A 10,326-nucleotide genomic window follows, 5' to 3' on the forward strand; every position below is an offset into this window, starting at 1 on the left:
CTGGATACAAAACAGGTTTTGCAGATGAGATACATATATGTGAAATTCAGAATGCAGATGTAATGCAAAGGTTATCTTGCTGCTGCTGGTTGTGCAGGCGATCAAGGTGATGGGAGCTAAATGCTGAGAAGTGTGATTACAGAGCACACACTCCACCAAGAAATGTCGATTCACCAAATGCGGAGGGGTTAAAAGGCAGTCATGGGGTGGTAGAGTCAGTGGTGGCAGCATTTTTAGATCTCAGCCTCCTATGTGGTATGCTCTTGAACTTTTATCCTATTCAAGATTCCTGCTATTTCACAGTGCTTTCAATAACTTTGTAAGCCCATGTTTATTTATCTACATTAAATCCTTTGCTACTTGAAAGATCTGGAGTGAGCTTTGTTTCCGGCACTGAACTCTGCCTAATACAAACCCCACTGTTCTACTGTTCAGCACACACCATGGTCTTCAGTGTTATGGGTTGCTGTTGGGCATCAAATAAAACTCAAGATTTCCTGATTCTAAGGTCTCTGCTTGATCCAACTTTCCGTTCTGAAAATCTCACCTTTACATAATGCACTCTTGCTCGTTATTCTGCTCCAGGTTTAGTGTCAGTGAAAACTCTCTCATGGGACCCTTTTCCTCCCCTCCCCTCCCCTCCCCTTCTCCTCTTCCTCCTCTTGTTCTCTTTCGATCTCCCTCTTCCCCTTCCTTTCTCTCTCTCTCTCCTTCTTGCTCTCTGTGCTTGGCTTATCTCTAATGTCTTTAGCAATAAACTCTTCTTCCTTATTAATCACATAATATTTACCTCCTTTTTATATATTTATGTCCAATTCCCCTTAATGTATTAGGGTATACCTCAAGCTTCATCACATGCTTATTGGATTTTGAGCGTGTGTGACAAATTCACCAAGTACGATTCCAATGTCTTGGGTATAGCAATAGGTTGTTAAATACTTTCAGATTAATTATGGGTGAAATAACTTTTGCATTCCACATGCAATCCTGGTTTTCATAGGTTCACAGACAGAAGCCTATGACTTTCAAAACTGATGCCCTAAAATTGTGATATGTAATTGATATAAACATTCAAGCCAAACAAAATGTTGCAGAAATTGTCAATGACTTCTAGTTGAAGATGAATGTGTGCTTCTTGATGATGAGGGGGGAAAAAAAAAAAAAACAAGCTAATTCAATCAACTTGTGCATTGTTTTAAATCTGGCTCAAAAACTAGGAACGTACATCTGCTATTACTGAATTCCCAGAGAAGCATTTGTGGATTCCTAGAAAAAGTTGTTTCTTTTTATGCCTTTATGTCATCTAAATATACACATGAACATATATTTCCCTCTATGTTTGAATGTATATATTCAAACAAAAAAGTTTTTGGCTTTTCAAAAGCATACTACAGAAGTGAATAAATATTAACATGGATGGTTTCAGAGAGTGATTTATGCCAAGAAATAGAAATGGATGAGAAAATGCATTGCAAATTAAAAATTGCCATATAAATATAAAATACTTTAAGATGCCATTCTTAGCAAGGAAATCTAGGCTTGAAACCAAGCCTTAGTACCATACTTAACTATTTAAACTTGGGCAGATTGCTTACTGTCATTGAGTTTCATTTCAGTTTTGCACATCAAATGAGAAAACTGTATTTTATTTCTTTGGTTCTCTTGAATTAAAGCACAAAACAACCCCCAGAGAATGCTCCTGAGTACAGACTAGATTTATAGCAGATGTTCATCAATTCTTGAAAACACTCATGCCACAACTGAGGAACATGGCATGACAGCCAAATAGGACGCTTTTGGCTTCTATCAAACATCTTTGTGGGTCTATGGTAAAATTAAAAGGCAAGAAGGAAGGTGCAATGCAGTACTTCTAGAAGACACTGATATTCTGTCATCCTGTTATAAGATGCCAAAACAGCTGTATGATTAAGAGGCATCCAATTCCCTTGATCATACAGATGTTTGGCACAGAACAGTCCAGAATCCAGATGTCCAACCACAGTTAGTACTTAGTATCCAGAAGTTAAAGCACTATACAGAACAAGCTTTAGCACATTGTTTTTCCTAGCTTGTGATAGCTTTAATTTTTTTTCTTTTTTTTTTTATAATTCTCGGGACTGAATGTCTTCATGTTTTCAATCTGTAATGGATCATTTTAAGCTCATATTTTCTATCCAGTCATAACAAATGTTACACTATAGGTTTGTGATCACAGTATTCATTTTAAGAAAAGTCATAGTTTAATGGAAAGAAACAAAGTTTGAATGTTTTTGGATTTAAAAAATTATTTTCAATAACAATTGTAATATATCATTTTGAAGGAAATTAAATTAGAATAAAGTTGAAGTAAACAGTGTTTACAACATGAGAACAGAGATTATCTATGAATTGATTAATAATGTTTAACCTGGTTATATGGCTTAACCAGGAATTCACTAGGTATTATACCAAAAGTATGTTTTAGGCTGGTCTCCACTGGGTAACAAATTGCAATTCTGCAATTTATTTATTACCCTTAGTGAATACATTTCCTAAAAATTCTGCTTCATTACCATTCCATTATTCACACTGATGATTTTCATCTGATACTAAGAACGTTGCAATTTTTTGTTATCAAATCTTTAGCTACTGATTTATCTCAGGAAAGATAGATAGACTATGTACAAATGATTTGCATCTTCAACAACAAATTAAATTGCCTTAATATACTCCCCTTCCTCTTCCTTTTTCTTTTTTTTTTTCTTTTTTTTTTTTTTTTAGTGGAAGTTTGAACAATCAGGGGATAGCCTGCTGATGAATTAATGGCTGCAGCTGGTTTTATAGCCCAAATCTTCCAGTGTAAAAAGAGATGGAATATAGATCTCTGATAATGTAATTAGAGCTGCCACTGTAGTATGTTGGAAATATTATTCAACTGAGAATTAGGAAACTGAGATTGCAGTTCTGTTTTATTATTAACAACACATACAGATGTTTAATTTATCCTGTTTGAGTTTTAATTTCCTTATTTGTCAATAAAGGGTTAAAAGAGGTGGTCTCTAATGTGCCTTCTGCTACAAGCCTCCTGTTACAAGTCATGTCTGCCCTAACATAAACAGGAAGTGCCTATGTTTTCTTTGTTAGTTAATATTTCAAGCATACATTATCCTTCATACACCCACATATATACTGTCTTCTTCATTAGATATGAAGCTATTGTATAAATTATTCAAGAGAGATGTTTTAAGAGATGATAACTAATGATAAGCATCCCCAAAACAGTAACCCTCTAAAAATTAAGACTATATATTCAGAACACAAAGACTAACATATTAAAACTCTACAAATGTGGAAAATCCAAATCAGCTGAATATTAATTGTGGATTTAGCATCTTAGTTATTTTTTTAAATTTTTTAAAGATTTTATTTATTTATTTGGCAGAGAGAGTCACAGTGAGAGAGGGAACACAAGCAGGGAGAGTGGGAGAGGGAGAAGGAGGCTTCCTGCTGTAGCTGCATCTGGGAGCCAGATGCAGGCCTCAATCCCAGGACCCTGGGATCATGACCTGAGCCAAAGGCAGACACTTAATGAATGAGCCACCCAGGAACCCCTTTAGTTATGTTTTAAAGAAGGCTGATAAATATCACTCTCTATGAGGCTACTGATACATAAACAACTTTTTAAAAATTATCGAACTTAAATTATTTTTAAGTAAGTTATGAAGTACTTTAAATTGTAAAGTATGCATCTCCTTTTTTAAGTTTAGAAAAGAGTTCATTAAACAAATCCAAAAAGCACCAGTTTTTAAATGACTTTTCATTTTTCATCTGTTAAGGAAGAGGAAAATACATTCAGGCAAAGGATGTCTAAAATAAAGGTAAAGAGACAAGGGAAGAATCAAATGAGGAAAATCAGTTAATTCTGATGTGGCTTTGCATAAGGGAAATTGATATTTTCAAACACTCAAATATTAATTCACTGAGATAGTGAGTTTTAGAGCATCATTGAATGTCATTGCCCTTTGAAATGTCAATTTACCAATATTCACAGTTCATTAGTTGAATTAATCCTTAACCTTTGGAGGCCATCTCTTTAGAAGGTAAAATTCAACAAGGAAAAATTTTCTTCTGGAGAGAGAGAAGCCATAAATCTTCAACTACTATGAGCCAAAAGACATAAGAACGTATGAGATTACAGATACAAACACACACGCACACACACACACACACACACCCCTATGTACAAAGTGGACCATCTGAAAAGATAAATGAAAATATTTATAGAAGTTATCTTTGGATAGGAGATTATGGATAGCTTCACAAGGTACTTATCTTTATTTTGAAACTTTCTAAAAATATGAATTATTTTTGAAAAATAATTTATTAACTTATTAACTAACATGTAATATACATAGGAGTCATTCGAGAATTCCATCTGGTTCTTCAGCAAATGGACCCTTCCATATGAACAAGTAAATATAAAATGTTGTTGCATTTTAGAATCACCTAAGGAGCTTTAAAACAATCCCATTATCCAGGCTCCTTTCTATACCAATAAAATTAGAAGCTCTGAGAATCAGACCTAGACATCAGTGTTTTTGTTTGTTTTCTTTTTTTAACACTTCGTGAATTTGCATGCCATCCTTGCACAAGGACCATGCTAATCTTCTCTGTATCACTCCAATTTTAGTATATGTGCTGCTGCAGTAAGTACGAGACATCAGTATTTTTAACACAACCCCCACCGAAGTGATTCTATTGTTCAGCCAAATCTGAGAATCAGGGATATAGAACATATGTATGTGTTATATATAAATTCAAGGGCTTTAAATTCTGGAAAAAATGACATAAAGATGCAATTGTCCATTAATCGGTGTTCGGTGATGGCATTCTTAAACTTCTTCTGTGACCTTGCCTTGGCAAATTTCTCAATAGCCTGTCCGTGCTTGATTCATACGCATTTCCACCCTGGTTCACAATGACTTCTGTCGATTCTGTGAACTACCTGATATTCTTCCTATAAATTCCTTTGTGACATAAGATACTCAGTTGTTTGAAGCCTATGCCCCTAAATGGTATGTTCTAAAAGCATTATTAATGTAGGAAATAATGTAGTAAATAATGTAAATAATTTTAAGTAGGTAAAAAAAGAAAATAAACCTCTAGATAGGTAAAATTAAGTTGTATATTTTTTAAAAAATTTGGACCAATACTATCTATAATTATTAAAATATATACTAATTATCATGTATATGACAGTATGTTTTGAGTATTTTCTCACTGGGTGTTCCTACCAATATCATTAGGTAATTACTAGAACTATACTTATGTCACAAATGAGCAAGTTACCATTTAATCAGGCTAAGGGTTGGAGGCCAAGTGGTTTAAATCCGTCTATTCTTTTAGCCATAATTCTGTATTTGTTTACAGATTTGGGTTGCTTTGGTGGTGAAAAGAATGCAGGGGTAAGAAAGGAGCAACTTGAAAGTGATTACAAAGTGAGAGAGTCTTAGGTTACATAAGCTTTTATAAATGCATATTCCTTTGACATGGTTTTGGTATATTATCTCAATCATGTTGTCATGTTTAATTTTTAATTAAACACCCTAAGTTTCATTAAGTTGAATCTCTTATCCATGACTGGTAGAATAAGAAGAAACCCAAACCACTGTATATGTACTAAAAGATTATTATCTGTTTCTGCCTGATTAATAAGCTATTCATCCCATCATACCATCATGGAATGAAATTCATGTCCTATCAATGGTGGGATGATACAAATATCTTAAAATTAGGATCTGCTATCGATGCATCTTTGTATCTCTCATGACACTTAAATATTGGAGAATTTTTTTCAGTTAAAAAAGTTACTGACATTACTAAGTCAGTAGACTCAAAGTTTTTCTATATATTTATTTTTTCAAGATATATTTAAAAGAAACCAGTTATATTTAGAAGATGGAGACACAAAACCAAAGAGGATGAGCCTTTCCCTTAAAGAATATTCTCCAAAATGATTTTTGGATCCAAATATTGAAAAAAGTAGAAACAGTATTTTCCTAGTTCAGGTAATTAATAAGTAACACTCATCTTACTTCTATTGGTCAACCAAGAAAACTGCCAAATTTCCAGAATCTCAGAAACTTATATCCAACTGCTTAACTGGCTTGTACATATGAATGTTTATATTTAACAACAAAACCAAACTACTAGTTTCTGAACTTTAACCTACTCTACTCATACTTCCCTAGCTCAGTAAATGGCAACTTCATTCTACAGGCATAGCCAAAGCAGCTTGGAATTATCCTCACCAACCTCCCCCCCACCACTTTTATTCCTTTCTTGTACACCTCACACCAGTCTGTCACCAAAACCTGTCAGCTTAATCTTCCAAATTAATGTAAATCTGACCCCTCTGGTCACTACCCTCCTTGCTACTACCTCAGGAGTATATGACAAGCCCAGAGCTAACATCATACGTAACAGTGAAAGGCTGAAAGCTTTTCTTTTAAGATCGGGTACAAACTAAGAGTGCCCACTGTCACCACTCCTATTCAACATAGTACTGGAAGTCCCACCTAAACCAATCAGGCAACTTAAAGAAATAAAAGGCATCCAAATTAAGAGAAGAAACAAAAGTGTCTATATTTCTAGAGGACATGATCTTATATAGAAATAAATCCTCCAGGCTCGACCAAAGAACTGTTAAAACTAATAAAAAAATTCAGTAAAGCTGTGGAATATAATATTGACATACAGAAATCAGCTGTACTTCCAAACACTAACAATGAAATATCTGAAAAGAAATAAATAGTCTCATTCAGAATAGCATCAGAACTATAAAATACATAGGAATGAATTTAACCAAGGAATGAATTTAACCAAGGAATTTAACCAAAACATCTCTACACTAAAAACTTGAACTCTGATGAGGGAAACTGAAGAAAATGCAAACAAGTGTAAAGATATTCTTTGTTTATGGATCAGAAGACTGAATATTATTGAAATGTCAATAATACCCAAAGCCATCTGTAGATTCAGTGCAATCCCTATCAAAATTCCAATAGATTTCAAACTACACTACACAGCTATAACAATCACAATATGATATTGGCAGAAAAATTAGACATATAGAAAGAACAGAATAAAGAGTCCAGAAATAAAACCCTGCATACGTGGTCACCTAATATTTGATAAGAGAGCCAAGAGTACTCAATGGGGAAAGGAAAGTCTCTCCAACAAATGTTGGGGAAACTAGATAAACACGTGTAGAAAAATGAAATTGGGCCTCTGTTTTACACAGTTCACAACAATTAATTTGAAATGGATCAAAGATTAAATGTAAGATCTGAAAATGTAAACCTGAGTAGAAAACAGGGGGAAAAGCTCCTTGTTGCAGGTATTGATAATGACGTTTTTGGATAGGACACCAAAAGCACAAGGAACAAAGCAGAAATAAGTGAATGGAGCTACATCGAACTAAAAAGATTATTTTCAGCAAAGGAATGCATCAACAAAATGAAAAGCCAACCTACAGAATGGGAAAAAACATCTGCAAACCATATATTTGATAAGGGGTTAATATTCAAAATATATAAAGAACTCATAGGAAAAAAAAAACAAGCAGTGTGATTAAAAGTGAGCAGAGGAACTGAGTAATAGGCATACAAATGGCTAAGAGGTGTATGAAAAGATACTCAGCGTCATTAATCCTCAGCAAAATGCCAAACATATGAGATGTCACCTCATACCTGTTAGAATGGCTCTCACCAAAAAGCAAACAAATAACAAGTATTGGTAAGGATCTGGGGAGAAAAGGAACCCTTATGCACTATGGAAATGTAAATTAGCATAGCCACTATGAAAAACAGTATGGCATTAACTCAAAAAATTAAAAAGCAAACTACCTCATGGTCCAGAAATCCCATTGAACCTACAGATAGCCTTGGGTATTATTGTCATTTTAACAATATTCAGGCTTCTGATCCATAAACAAAGAATATCTTTATATTTTGCATTTTCTTCAGTTTCCCTCATCAGAGTTCAAGTTCAAATAGAGATGTTCTGGTCAAATTCCTTGGTTAAGTTAATTCCTTGATTAAACTCATTCCTTGGATATTTATTATTTTTATAATAGAGAAGTTTGGTTGTCACCTCTTTAAAGAAGTGACCAAATTTAGCATCAAGTGACAATATGTTCCACCTGATGTAATATAAAACAAATAACTCTTGAGAAATATTCTCCACAGAAGAAATATTGAACATAAAGCTAATCAAACTATTTACCTTTTAAAAAGAAATTCCACAATATACACAGAGAAATATCTAAAATGACCCTGTTTGGGGATTAAAAAAAAAACAAACCAGATATCTAAAAGAAAATTCACCTGTTATCTTGAAAATTCATTGCTGTTTAAAAATGGGGAAGGAAAATTACTCTAGGTTAAAAGAAATGTGAATATTTAAATCAAATGCAAAATGAAAACTTAACTGTTATCTTGAAAAGGACTTGATAATAAATAATGGTTAAATCATTTTAAATTTCTATAGATATAATATGCTGTTTGGGTTATTGAGGAATATGTCCTTATTCACGTAACATTTAAGGGTTAATTATATTGATGTCTACAACTTTTTTTTTGGAATGGTAACAAGGAGACTGAGATGTTTATACACATATCTATATATCTATCAATATCTACCATATCTATATCTACCTATTGAAACAGTGCAAAGCATTAACAAGTTTTGAATGTATAGTGGATGTATGTTTTTCATTATCATATTCCTTAACAGTTTGGAAATTTTAATAATTAACAAGTGACAAATAGCCTACTTTTTTTTTTTAAACTGGTCTAAAAAAATGCAACATTTTACCTACTACTTTATTATCAGCATCATTCAAAAAATTTCTTTATACCTGGGTAGACTTAATTTCTTCAGATACCACAATCTGAGATGATTACTACTAGAAAATTTATGGTTATTTTAGCAACTCCAAACCAAATTAGTACGATTAAAAACTTTTTTTTTTTTTAAAGAATTCAAAGTGTTCATTGAAAAATCACACTACTAATCTTGTATTAGTAAAATTTGAAAAACCAATCCCCGGCCCCAGGCAAATTATATTTTTGAAGCCCTGTGCTTGGTGTTCACAAAGGCCAGAGGAATGATTCATTACTAACTGACTGAAGGAGAGGGGGATGGAGTGAATATTCTTGATTTTCACTTCCCCGCGATTACCATTATCTATGATAGTGGTGTGGAATCCATCATCTGTGAACTGAAATTAAATTGGTCAAGAAAATATATTTGGCAGAACAGGTTTTCCTGTATGGTGGTTGGGATAGGACAGCACCGAGCTCACCATAATTTCTTCTTTCTCAGACAATGGCCTTTAATGGTTTGCAATAATGGTACCCTTTATAACTTGGATTATTTATTAATATCTTTTATTTTCCATCCATCTCCTTCAGAGATTCTTAATTTTCATTTCCCTATGAGTTCTGTGATCCTGGCTCACCAGTGCTACACTGGATGTGGGATAATCCTAGCAATATTGTGTGCTTAATGTTACTAATGTTCACCAAATCTTTCCTCTCATTTCTGGGCACATGAATACCCTTAATGTTGTTATAGTTAAGGAGAGTCATGTGACTAGATCTGGCCAATAAAATGAGAGCAATGGAAAGTGATGTGAGACTTTCCTTGTCTGAAACAGTGAAAAATCACTGTTGAGAAAAACTCCAGCAACTCTTCATTTTCTTCACTTAGCAAGATCAGCCAGGATCTCCCTATGTGGGAAGATAGGGCCTCTTCCATTGTGTATTAATACAAACTAAGCCTTTTTAATCTTAGGTGCTGAAATACAGGAGTTAGCTTGTTAGTACACCATAAACTAGCCTGTCCTAATAGACATGGCTTCTTCCTTCCCCTATGAGTGAGGATTTTTGCTTGGTTACTACAGTACCTACTGACACTGCCATTTAATTTGGGATTGTTAAGTCTGGGAAAGCAGCTCAGTAGGAAATCTTAGCATCACCTTTACATTTGTTTTAGCTAGAGAATCACACTTCACAGATGATTGGGCCAAAACTGTAGTTGCTCCTGAAATGTGTATTTTAGTCACCTCCTGAAGAGTAATACATCTGGCATGTACTCCCAGAGACACATTAATTGCTTACCAGAGCTATTGATGATATGTGCCTCAAGTAGCTTTTGTTCTCTGATATCCCTTTTGGCAAGAATAGGATCTGGTGTCCTCTTACTTTCAGAGAGATCCTCCTTCAATTTTCCTTGTTTAATATGCCTGTTCATTTGGTTCCACTCATTTTCAAATATACCTAG

General features: G+C 33.9%; 1 non-coding gene across 1 annotated transcript; it reads right to left on the reverse strand.

The window, feature by feature from the left end:
* Positions 1-4,586: 4,586 nt before the first annotated feature.
* Positions 4,587-4,693, reverse strand: LOC116600418. The gene has a single exon (XR_004289631.1). It is a non-coding gene; the product is annotated as a U6 spliceosomal RNA (small nuclear RNA).
* Positions 4,694-10,326: the final 5,633 nt, after the last annotated feature.

Source organism: Mustela erminea, chromosome 9, assembly GCF_009829155.1.
Source record: "Mustela erminea isolate mMusErm1 chromosome 9, mMusErm1.Pri, whole genome shotgun sequence".
Classification (NCBI taxonomy): domain Eukaryota; kingdom Metazoa; phylum Chordata; class Mammalia; order Carnivora; family Mustelidae; genus Mustela; species Mustela erminea.